The sequence below is a fragment of the Bombina bombina genome, chromosome 6 (genome assembly GCF_027579735.1).
Source record: "Bombina bombina isolate aBomBom1 chromosome 6, aBomBom1.pri, whole genome shotgun sequence".
Lineage (NCBI taxonomy): Eukaryota > Metazoa > Chordata > Amphibia > Anura > Bombinatoridae > Bombina > Bombina bombina.
In genome coordinates, this window is record NC_069504.1 from 999,245,983 (window position 1) to 999,260,049 (window position 14,067).

Below are 14,067 nucleotides of genomic sequence, written 5' to 3' on the forward strand. Positions count from 1 at the left end.
CTTACATCCTCCTTCGGTCTCCCACAATCCACCCTATTCCCTACCCACTGTGATGGACACTCCATCGACCTGGTATTTTCCTACCTCTGTTCTATATCTGACCTCACCTGTCGCCCTTTTCTCATCTCAGACCATCACCTGGTCACCTATAATATTAATTCAACAGCTAAACCAAATCCTCCATCCCGCCCCCGCAGCTGTAGAAATCTGCATGCTGTGGATCCGCTCCAATTTTCAAAAACTATTCAAGATCTCCTCCCTCATACTTCCACTATAACCTGCCCTGATCTCGCAACATCCCACTATAACAAAACTCTCTTCTCTGCACTAGACACACTTGCCCCTCCCCAGCTGCGCAAAACATCACGCTGTCAGTTGCAGCCCTGGCACTCTCAGCAAACACGCTATTTGCAAAAATGCTCCCATACTGCTGAGCGTGTCTGGAGGAAAACTTACTCTGAACCTGACTTCATACACTATAAGTTTATGCTTCATTCATACACTTGTGCCCTTCACTTAGACAAGCAAACCTACTTCTCCTCCCTTATATCTACTCTTTCTTCAAACCCTAAATGACTCTTCTCCACCTTTAACTCTCTCCTCTACCCTCCTGCTCCACCCCCCTCATCTGTCTGAGAATGAAGTTTCCTCCTTGCTATCTTCCTCACGCCTCACTACCTGCCCACTCGACCCTATACCTTCCCATCTAATACCCTCCCTATTTCTACCCTCATTCCTGCTCTTACCCATATCTTCAACCTATCTATTTCTACCGGCTCATTCCCATCTTCTTTCAAACATGCAATAATCACTCCCATACTCAAAAAACCCTCCCTTGACCTAATTCTCCTGAAAGCTACCGCCCAATATTACTGCTCCCACTAACATCAAAACTCCTTGAAAAACTAGTTTATAATCGCCTAACCCACGTCCTGTCCGCCAACTCCTTGCTTGACCCCCTGCAATCCGGATTTCACCCCAAACACTCAACTGAGACTGCCATTACCAAGGTTACGAACGATCTTCTCTCTGCTAAAAATATAGGCCACTACTCCATACTCATCCTACTTGACCTCTCAGCTGCCTTCGACACAGTTGACCACCCCCTCCTCCTCCAGACTTAGCTCTTTTGGCCTATGTGGCACTGTTGTTTCCTGGTTTCACTCTTATATTTCTCACAGGTCTTTTTCTGTGTCATTTGCCAATGACTCCTCCTCTCTAATGCCTCTGTCTGTTGGAGTACCTCAAGGATCTGTTCTGGGTCCTCTACTCTTCTCCATTTATACTTCTTCACTGGGTAAACTTATCAACAGTTATGGCTTCAAATATCACCTCTATGCTGATGACACCCAAATCTACCTCTCCACCCCTGCTCTCTCTCCCTCTGTCCTTTCTCATGTCAGCAACTGCTTATCTGGTATTTCTTCCTGGATGGCCTCTCACCACCTAAAGATTAACATGTCCAAGACTGAGCTCCTTCTTACCCCCCCTCAAGCTCTACACCGACCTGTGACTTCTCTATCCCTGTTGACAGCATCACCATTTCCCCATCGCTCCATGTCCGCTGCCTCGGAATTACACTTGACTCAAATCTATCCTTCACCCCCCATATCCAATCGCTTACTACATCCTGCCGCAACCATCTACGCAACATTTCCAAGATTCAACCTTTTCTGTGCGCTAACACCACAAAGCAAATAATACACTCCCTTGTTATTTCCCGACTTGACTACTGCAATAACCTACTTACTGGCTTTCCTCTTTCCCACCTCTCCTCTCTTCAATAACCTACTTACTGGCTTTCCTCTTTTTCCCACCTCTCCTCTCTTCAATCCATCCTAAATGCCTCTGCCAGACTGATCCACCTTTCCCACCGCTATGTATCTGCTGCACCTCTCTGTGAGTCCCTTCATTGGCTCCCCATACACAGCAGAATTAAATTCAAAATTCTCACCCTTGCATACAAAGCACTCACCAACTCCGCTCCCCTCTACCTATCCTCTCTAATCGACAAGTATACTCCAGCCCGCCCACTAAGATCCAACAATGACCTGCTCCTTGCTTCTGCGACTATCACCTCCTCTCATGCTAGACTGCAGGACTTCTGTCGTGCAGCACCTACCCTCTGGAACACTCTCCCTCGTGCTGTCAGGCTTTGCCCTAATCTTTCTTCCTTTAAATGCTCTCTGAAGACTTTTCTGTTCAGAGAAGCCTACCACCCAACTCAATAATATTCCTTTTACCTAACAACATTTCCCTCCTCTAACTCTGCATTAACATCTTTCTCACTCTTGCAGTCCTCACCTCATGTTTCCCAATCTCCTACCCTTCTAGATTGTAAGTTCCCATGGGAATAGGGCCCTCGATTCCTCCTGTATGTGTTTGTAAATTCTGTCCTGTCTCTTAGTCTTAGAAGTTTTATACTATTGTTTTATTTAAATGATCTGTATCCATGGACAGCGCTGCGGAATATGATGGCACTTTATAAATAAAGTATAATAATAATAATAATAATAATCTATTCTGCTATTGTAACTAATATGTAGAACATATATAGCAGGCATATAACTTATGAAATGCATAATAACTGTTCCAGTCATTCACCTCTGACTGTACATTAGACATACACTTATCTCAGCTAATCTGCTTGCCAGTGTAACATTTGAAAATATTAGAACCTGATCTATGCAGTAAGGACAATTCTACTAGTACAATAATAATAAAGGCAAGAGTGAAAAGTGAATTCCTTGTTTCCATAAATCATATACTCCTGAATATTTAACTAAATGTTATCATCAAAATACGACAGAGTATTCATTGTTGTCTAGCAAAATTATGCTGGATCTATGTTTAGGTTCTATATTCCTTTAATAACTTAGTATCGTCTATCAATTAGTTTGATTATTCTCAGTGTCCCGTTCTTCAAATCGCCAGATCATCATGCTGAATATCATATCTCTCAAAACATAGGTCAAATTATATCAGTTCACATTGTGAAGACACAAAATACGATGTGAGAGACTGCTGTACTGCCACTTACTACCCGATCCCTGTAGGAGTATCTGCGAACCAGCTATCAGCACAACGAATGAGGGGTCTCATCCCGTTCCTGTGAGCATATAGAGTCTTACAAGACAACATATCTTGGGGCAGCAAGCAGTAGAGTTCTGTATGCCCAAAGCAAGCCTCTTCAGAGAAATAGCCATGCCCCCAGTGCTTCAGTACCTCTGCGTATAGACCTATAGTCGCGAATCCATGGCGCAGAACAGGGAGTTCAAAAGAGTGGTCGGCCGCCCCCTCCGTAGTACACATACAGCAACGCTTAGAATTGCAGGCCTGAGCTCTTCTGCACGTCTTATCCTGACCTCCTTGAGCTACTATTTGCAGGACGAGTCGGACACCTCTATGCGTTGGCTTATCCGTCTGAAGTCCACCGATAGAGCCTGGTAATGCAGGCAAGTTAGTATATGGTGACTCCCAAGACTGAGCCGTACATGAAATCACATTGCATGACCAGGCTGGAAGGCAATCTATGGAACAAGGCAACGGCTCCTCAGAGGAGCACACGTCACTGATCGGACCAGCACTCACCACACAAAGTTCCGGGCTCGGAGAAGAGCAAATTGGCATGGCAAACTCTGAGTGCAAAGAAACAAGCAAGTCCTCCATTTTGCTGCAATATGCTGCTTCAAATTTTTCCAGCGCCATTTTGATGTCATGATAGGATTCCTCCATTGCTCGCTACTTTCTCTGTGATAGTGTATTTAGTTAGATAATCCAGTTTCTCCGGGTAAAGTGCAGCGTTCTTTAGTCAGGCTCCAAAGGGTAGATGTTATATACCAGCGACAGAGATAGCTGAATGGTGATATGAGTAGGTCGCTCACCAGCCGATTAAACTGTTCGTTAGGACCATAGTTACAGAGCAAACTTCTTATTACCTTCAGTGCCCCAGTAGATAACTTAGAGTCTTGTATTTTAGAGTTGCAATTTATAGTAGAACTCTATGAAATAACCATATTTAATGAAATATAGCTTAAGGAGCTCATATGAAACACGTCTGTTAGCTTCGGCAGTTGGCTCTGCCCCACTGTTCTGCCTTTATTTTATGTTTTTGGGGGGATAAAAGAAAAATTTGTATGGTTCATAGGCATGATAGTTTTTTTTTTAAGTGTCAATAGATATAGGGATATGATAAACAGGAATTACCCTGTATTGGTTTGGGAAACTCTGAAATCAGGGTAATCTCTGTGAATTTCATTATGGCCAAATTCTTGAAAGACATGTGGTCTACACCTAATTTTTTTTGTGGTTTATGTATTTATCTATTGTTCTTGTGTAAACATGTCACCTGTTTTATGGGCATGAAGTGTATGTAATTTTTTTCAGTTATGTTTTATAAACTGGCCTAATAAAAGAATACATTTTTTTTTATTTCTAATAGATACTAACCCACTTCTATAGATAATTGATGTATAAAGTCTCGCTGTATCTAAAGTAAATAAAATATATATTTATCAATTTTGAACAGAAAATTGCATGTACATTTAATACAGGATGCTGATTTGACTGCAAGAGGGAAGAAGCCATTGAGAGTGAGCAACCGGTTGCCATGCTGCAGGTACAAAAGGGGCCTTGACCGTCTGTTAGTAGGGGTTAGGATAGTGATTATAAGCCGCTGCAAGGTTACAAGTTCAAGTTATTTATTTATTAAAGAGTTACCTAATATTAATAATATTAGCCATACTTAAGATAAGTTTATGTTTAATAAACGTGACCGTGACCGGTCTTTCTCCAAGCTTGGTGTATATTTAATATTTAATAGGAGATTTACCTCCTAAGGGCCTTTTGTAGGGCATTGCCCTAAAGTAAACAGCTCTTTTTCCTAAAAAACAAATAATTATCCCCTAACATTACCATCCCCAACCCCCTCAAAATAAAAAATCCTAACTAAAAAAAAAACTAAACTATCCATTGCCCCAAAAAGTGCATTTGAATGGGCATTGCCCTTAAAAAGCCATTCAGTGCTTTTTCTGCCCCAAAAAACAACAACAAAAACCCCTATCCTAAAAAAAACACCCCAAAAAATAAAACAAAACCTAAGTCTAAACCCAAAAATTGGTACTCATCAATGATGATGGGGGGTGCTGCATCTTCACCCCAACGGCACTTATTTAGCCATCTTTTTCCATCTTCTTCCTGGCCACAGTCCATCCTGTATCTTCATCCCGGTGTCCGCGCCGACATCGTTCCTCTTCTTCAGACGATCAACACTGAATATTGAATACAAGTTACTCCCTTTTATATAGCGTACCCTTGCATTCCTATTGGCTGATTTGATTCTTTAAATTCAAATCAGCCAATAGGAGGAAAGGAAAAAGCTTTTTTTCCCTCTATTGCTGTCTATGGTGGAACACATGCATGCGCATGCCAAAACTCCGCTAGCGAAGTTTGTGCTTCTCGGGCTACCGCTAGCGAAAAAACATATGTTTTCAACTTGTAATACAAGCAGATCCATAAAAGCGCAAAAGCATTTAGCTAGCGGGAAAAAAAAAGATTTGCTGCGTGACTTGTTATCTCATCTTAAATTGGTTGAGGTGGATTAATTTGGGAATTTTCATGCTTTTTTAACTTAAACTCTGAAATTAATGTAATTTTGTACCATTTCATTTTCTATGGAGTTAACTCTAAAAAATGTACTTGTGTGTGCATGATGTGCATAGTGTAGTGTTTTTGTGTGTAGTGTAGTATTTGTGTAGCAAGGGTGTGTGTAGTGTGTTGTCTGATTTTCACTTACACATATACAGCACATGTAACAGGACACTGCTGACTGCCCTCCAAACTACAACAAAATACAGAACAATATGTGGGACCGCAGCTCACATAAACCTCTGCTGGCAAATTAATAGTATCTCTTTTGCATCTAATAAATGGATAGGAAAGACAAAATTAAACTTGGATGATTCAGACAGAGCATGTCATTTTAAAACAGTTTTAAATTCACTTCTATTTTCAAATGTGCTTTGTACTCTTTATATTCCTTGTTGAATAAGAGTATGCAAATGTTCTATACTAGTGGGAGCTAACTGCTTATTGGTGCCTGCACACATTCGTCTCTTGTGATTGGCTAACTAGATGTGTTCAGCTAACTGCTAGTAGTGCAATGCTACTCCTTCAGCAAAGGATAACAAGATAATGATAACAATTTGATCATAGAGGTAAATTGGAAAGTTTTTTTTTAAATTGTATGTTCTATCCAAATCATGAAATAAACTTTTGGGGTTTCCTGACCCTTTAAGCATGCGCTAGATATATCCAAATAAATACATTTGTGCATTATACTTGTCATATTTGGTGTATAGTTACAAAACAATTGGGGGGGGGGGGTGCTCTGCATTAAAATGCCCTGGCTTATTTTTGGTCCCAGACTGGTCCTTCAACCCAAATAAGGGAGCTAGGCTAGGCTGGTGGGGGCCCCATAAATTTGTTTTACCCAGGGCCCGCAAATGCTAAGGGTGACCCTGTCCTAAATGCTTGGAAATAAATTATTTTCTCCTCTGTGCTAAAGATGATTTGTGCAGGACCCTCTTCCCCAAAAGTGTGTTTTGCAGGGACTGCAGCTTATTATGTATTTAAGGCTCACACGTTTTGCTCGTATAGATTGAAAGCATACTTCTTTTATTTTAGACTGTTAGATGTAGTAAAAGCAGAGTGTTTATAATTGACTCCTATATTTTTATTAGGGTCAGTTGATTTTAAAAACAACTCTGTCCCTTTAAAATTGTGTTTTAAGTTATATTCCCTAATACATTCTTTTAACAAGTAGGTTCCTTAATTTAAGGATGTCCAAGCGGTTAAAAAGTATTTTTAGTATAAAGTTCACAACTCAATATGTATTTAGATTAATGTGTCCAAAATGTATACAAAGTTCTGGAGTGTGTATGTATAAGTACACAGTTAAACAATTTTATAACCTATTCTTGGTATACAGAGACTATGGGCCTATCTATCAAACGGAGCTTGAAGGCCCGTGTTTCTAGCGAGTCTTCAGACTCGCCAGAAACACAAGTTATGGAGCAACGGTCTAAAGATCACTGCTTCATAACCCTGTCCGCCTGCTCTGATGAGGCGGACAGGAATCGCCGGAAATCAACCCGATTGAGTACATTCGGGTTGATTGACACCCCCTGCTGGCCGCGAGTCTGCAGGGGCGGCGTTGCGTTGCGTTGTGAGCTGCTTGTGAAATGCTAAATACAGAGAGCGTATTGCTCTCCGCATTCAGCAATGTCTGTCGGACCTGATCCGCACTGTCGGATCAGGTCCGACAGACATATGATGAATAGGCCCCAGTGTATTCAAAGATAAAAAAAAACAAGAAAAATTCTAAAAGGAATAATTTCAGTTTAGACAAATGATTTCGCTCTGGGTTTTAATATGCACTGTTGCTTCTTTTAACAAATCAACAATGCTTTTCATACCCAAATCTCCTGCTGCTAACCTCATGTCTCTCCGTTTTGTGCGTATCTCTACGCCTTAGGCACTGCAGCTGGCTCTGGGTTATTGCACTAGGGAATAGATGTTGATAGTATCTCTGTAATGAAAACAGCAAGCTTGTCCGTTAAAAACACAGCAACTCTATCCCTCTTGGCCAGAAGTAATTAAAGGGAGCAGCACTTGAAATCCCATGAAGATTGTATATTGTATTTTAGTGTTAAATTGACATATGGGCCAAGAATTTAGTCTCTTCATATGGGGCTTTTTGTACATGGCTGACCACACACTTTTTCTAAATATAAAGCAATTTGCTAGTAAAGCATTATGTGACTGTTTTAATCTATACAATAATGAAAGAATGAAGTTAATAACACAGAAAAGTTTTTTTTTTAATAAATCTGTTTAACACCTAGTTTTATGTTCTCAATCATAATTGCTCATTATTCTTCATTTAAATTTAGTATCATTTGTTTTTACTTTGACATAGATTATGAAATGATTTATGAATAGTCATAATAATAAATGAATAGTCATAATAATAACATATAAAATATATTTTGGTAGATATAATGACTAAGGGCCAGATTACAAGTGGAGAGATAATTAATGCTCCCTCTCAAGCGTTAATTGTGATAGAAGTAATTTTTTGTATGTTTGTCAGGTTGCACTCGCATTACGTGTTGTAATAAACTGTTTTTGTTCGATTGCTAACCCGATGAGTGAAAAAAGACGATTGCATATTCTTACGTGCGCTAACCCAAAATGAATATATGAATATTTCAAATTCTAATGTTCTTCACATACAAGAATATGTTCTTTGTATTCATTAACAAATAAATATGTCTACAATGTTTTTTATGTTAATATATATATATATATATATATATATATATATATACATATATATAAATAAAAAACATTGTAGACATATTTATTTGTCAATAAATTACAACGGTTTAATTTACACCGTTTCAGAATAACAACCTTGTTTTCAGTCATGGGACTGCTATTGAAAAGCATTGAGAAGCAGTGCATTTATTAAAATACCCAGTAGGTGGAGCTGTCCGCTTGTGTCGCAGCAAAGCCAAGCAAGCTGAAATTAATTAGTTTAACCAGATCTGAGCTATCAAGCAGCTTTCAAAGGCACAAGGTCTTCCTGTCTATAACTCAGTCCAGATTGGAATGCTTAGAAAGAACTGTTTGCAGAAAAATGCAAGTGAAGTCTGTGTTGTGTGATTATTTTATTAGGTTCATAATGCTGTCTAGCAAAAGTTTTTGTTTATTTAACTTAAGTTTAATTATATATTCTGTGTTGTGTGATTATTTTATTAAGTTTATAATGCTGTCTAGCATTTAAAGTCTTCATTTCAAAGCTTTTAAAATAATGTATTAGGTGTTACTTATGACAATTTTGAGAGGGGCCTGGAACCTATCTCCTTCACTTCCCTTTGACTTACACTATAAACTGGGTTTCAATTTACAACGGTTTCGATTTACAACCATTCCTTCTGGAACCTAACCCCGGCATAAACTGAGGGCTACCTGTATATATATATATATATATATATATATATATACAGTATATATATATATATATATATATATATATATATATATATATATATATATATATATATATATATATATATATATAAACTCACCGGCCACTTTATTAGATACACCTCTTCAATTGCTTGGTAACACAAATTGCTAATCAGCCAATCACATGGCAGCAACTCAGTGCATTTAGGCATCCAGATGTGGGGAAGACGACTTGCTGAAGTTCAAACCAAGCATCAGAATGGGGAAGAAAGGGGATTTAAGTGACTTTGAACATGGCATGGTTGTTGTTGCCAGATGGGCTGGTATGAGTATTTCAAAAACTGCTGATCTTCTGGGATTTTCACGCACCACCATCTCTAGGGTTTACAGAGAATGGTCCAAAAAAGAGAAAATATCCAGTGAGTGGCAATTGTGTGGACGAAAATGCCTTGCTGATGTCAGAGGTCAGAGGAGAATGGGCAGACTGGTTTGAGATGATAGAAAGGCAACAGTAACTCAAATAACCACTTGTTACAACCAAGTTATGCAGAATACCATCTCTGAATGTACAACACATCGAGCCCAGATGGGCTAAAGCAGCAGAAGACCACATCGGTTGCCACTCCTGTCAGCTAAGAACAGGAAACTGAGGCTACAATTTGCACAGGCTCACTAAAATTAGACAAGAGAAGATTGGAAAATTGTTGTCTCGTTTGATGAGTCTCGATTTCAGCTGCGACATGTTACAATATGAGTAATTTGCTACTATTCGCTTACTGATATACCAGCATTACTTACCTCAGCCTCACAGCTAAAAAATAAATATAATTATAAATTTCAATCTAGCCCTCGGATTGTAAGGGCTTAGCTTACTTACTTTTATTTTCACTGTTGGCTGATAGTTACTATTTATAGGTATTTTTGCGGTGGATGCATAATTAAAGGGACATAATACTCATATGCTAAATCACTTAAAACTGATGCAGTATAACTGTAAAAAGCTGACAGGAAAATCTCACCTGAGCATCTCTATGTAAAAAAGGAAGATATTTTACCTCACAATCTCCTCAGCTCAGCAGAGTAAGTTCTGTGTAAAAAGTTATACTCAGCTGCTCCCAGCTGCAGGTAAAAATAAAATAAAAAAAATGAAGAAATGAACAGCAGCCAATCAGCATCAGCAGTGCTGAGGTCATGAACTCTTTTACTTTGATCTCATGAGATTTCATTGTAAACTTCCCTACACTGAATAGGGAAATAACATGAGAGTGCACAAGGCTCATCCCTTCGTCTGTCCTGGGACAGACATACTAATATGCTGCTTAGAAATCCTTTACAATGGGATGTGGCAACTGAGGAACTTTTGAGGGAAAATATCTTTCTTTTTTACATAGAGATGTTTAGGTGATATTTTCTAGTCAGCTTTTTACAGCTGTACTGCATCACTTTCAAGTGTTTAAACATTTGGGTATTATGGCCCTTTAAACCAACCTGGTTCATGTGTTTTTAAATTTAGCCTAAGCTATTGTATGATTGAAACAGTTGTGATTTGAGATTTTTTCTAATAAAGCTAACTATGTATGAATGAAAGTGATTTCTAATGCAGAGTTCACATGATACACATATCGTGGAGCTAATCCTTCTACACTTAGTTCTATAACCCTTTCTACAATTAGTTTAGCTAGTTGTAAGATTGGAAAATTTTTGTCTCGTCTGATGAGTCTCGATTTCAGCTGCAACTTGTTACAATAAGAGTAATGTGCTAAATATGATCAAATTATATATATATATATATATATATATGTATGTGTGTGATGTGACTGCTTGATGTTCAGCTTGCTGAAAGTTTCTCACGGACACACCTGTTCATGTACAGAAATACAGGAATAATTTCCTTTAGTTAAAATAGTTTAGTTAAAAAGTCCAGGGGCCTATCTATCAAGCTCCGAAAGGAGCTTGATGCCCCGTGTTTCTGGTGAGTCTTCAGACTCGCCAGAAACAGCAGTTATGAAGCAGCGGTCACAAAGGCGAGTACGATCGGGTTGATTGACACCCCCTGCTGGTGGCCCATTGGCCACGAGTCAGCAGGGGGCGGTGTTGCACCAGCAGCTATTGTGAGCTGCTGGTGCAATGTTAAATGCGGAAAACGTATTGCTCTCTGCATTCAGCAATGTCTTGTGCACCTAATCCGCACTGTCGGATCAGGTCCGCAAGACATTTCTTAAATATGCCTCCAGAAGTCAGAAGCCATGTAAGCAGCTGTCCAACCATCAGAAATAGCATACAGAGATAGGTAAAATGCTGAGATACAAATTACTTTAGAAACAAAAATATACATTCAGCTATGATGAACCAATCACACTTTTAGCCAACCCAAAATGATAAAAAGCATCCATCCTTATTCATTTTGGGAAGTATTAGCTGAAGGGGCCTGTCATTATAGGTATATAAGATGTAGAAGGGAGAAAGAAGGGAGAGAGAAGAGGAGAAGAGAAGGCAGGAGAGGTAATTATATTATGCACTTACTTTAGAACTATAAGGCTGTTTTCATGTCAGTTTGCATTTGATGTAAGAAATTGTATGCAGTTATGTCAATGTGTTTTATGTAATGTATTTAGTGTAACTCATATTAATGTTACCATATAAAGAAGCATCAAATTTTGTATCGTGTGATCTAAGATTTTGGGTGCTGTGACTAAATAAAAGTTGTTATATTGAGCTGAATTTCTCACAAGCAAATTCTTTATTATTATCATTCCAATTAATATAAATATTGTATTCCAAAATTAATAATTAATCTTCAATAATTGGCGACCACGAAGGTAATAATACTTGTCGTCTCCATTAAGGTATAAGATCTGGCATGTATGTCTTATACATATGATGAGGCTACACACACATATAATATACACATATAATATACACACACATATATACACACATACATACATACATATAAATATACACACACACATATACATGCACATATACACACACATACATACATACACAGACATACCCACACATACATACATACACACACACATAAACAGAGATACACATACACATGCATACAGATACATATACACACACACACACACACAGACATACACACACATACATATACACACACACATTTATTAAAGAAAAAGCACCTAAAAGTATTTTGGTTGGCTCCTAGACTGCAAATACATTTGTTAAGCCCTGACTTACCTTTTCTGCTATGTGCTATTACCCTGTACCACACTGGAGTTCAGGAATGGGGAGGAAATTGACACACATACACACAGAGATACATACACATACACACAGATACATACATACATACATACACACACACACACAGAGATACATACATACATACACACACACAGATACACACACATATACATACATAAATACACACACACACACACATACACACAGATACACACACAGCTACATACATGCACACATACACACAAACACAGAGATAAATACACACACATAAACAGAGATACACATACACATGCATACAGATACATATACACACACACACACACACACACACATATATGTCTATATATGTGTAGATCCCAGAATTTTTTAGTTAAAATTTTTCTGCAGTGACTCATTACGCACACACACACATTATATATATATATATATATATATATATATATATATATACACACACACACAAATATAATATACACACACATATATACACACATACATACATACATATAAATATACACACACACATATACATACACATATACACACACATACATACATACACAGACATACCCACACATACATACATACATACACACACACAATATACACATATACATATACGCACACAGACATACACACACATACATATACACACACACATTTATTAAAGAAAAAGCACCTAAAAGTATTTTGGTTGGCTCCTAGACTTCAAATACATTTGTTAAGCCCTGACTTACCTTTTCTGCTATGTGCTATTACCCTGTACCACACTGGAGTTCAGGAATGGGGAGGAAATTGACACACATACACACAGAGATACATACACATATACACAGATACATACATACATACATACATACATACATACATACATACATACATACATACACACACAGAGATACATACATACATACACACACACACAGATACATACACAGATACACACACATATACATACATAAATACACACACACACACACATACACACAGATACACACACAGCTAAATACATGCACACATACACACAAACACAGAGATAAATACACACACATAAACAGAGATACACATACACATGCATACAGATACATACACACACACACACACACACACAACAGAGATACACATACACACGCATACAGATACATACATACACACACACACACACACACACAGAGATACATATATACACATACATACACACATACACATACATACACAAATACACATACACAGAAACATACACACAGATACATACACACACAGATACACATACACATATACCCATACATACACACACACACACACGGGTCATGTCCTCATAATCCCAAATGTTCCCATAGCGTTGTGTGTATTCAGGTGAAATGTCCCCGTAAACCATAAAAACCAACACACATACACACACACAGAAACATACACACAGATACATACACACACAGATACACATACACATATACCCATACATACACACATACACACACACACACAGTTACATACACACAGATACATACACACACACACACACACAAACAAACACAGAGATACACACATATATACCTAAATATGCCTAAATTATTTTAATCACTTTGGGTAATGTACATACCCATTGTCTTTTAATATTGGTTTTAATAAAAAAAATTGCTGAATATCATGGAAGCCTGAGCTTTATTGGACCGATCCATTGGCACACCTGGGCCACTACATCCTCTTGAGGATCAGTTTGCTGGGAAACTTTAAGATCTCATCTTGCGCCACTTAGCACATTTCGTGCTGCTTTGCTTGTGAGTATATTTTCACTGGCCTAGATTTGGAGTTTTGTCG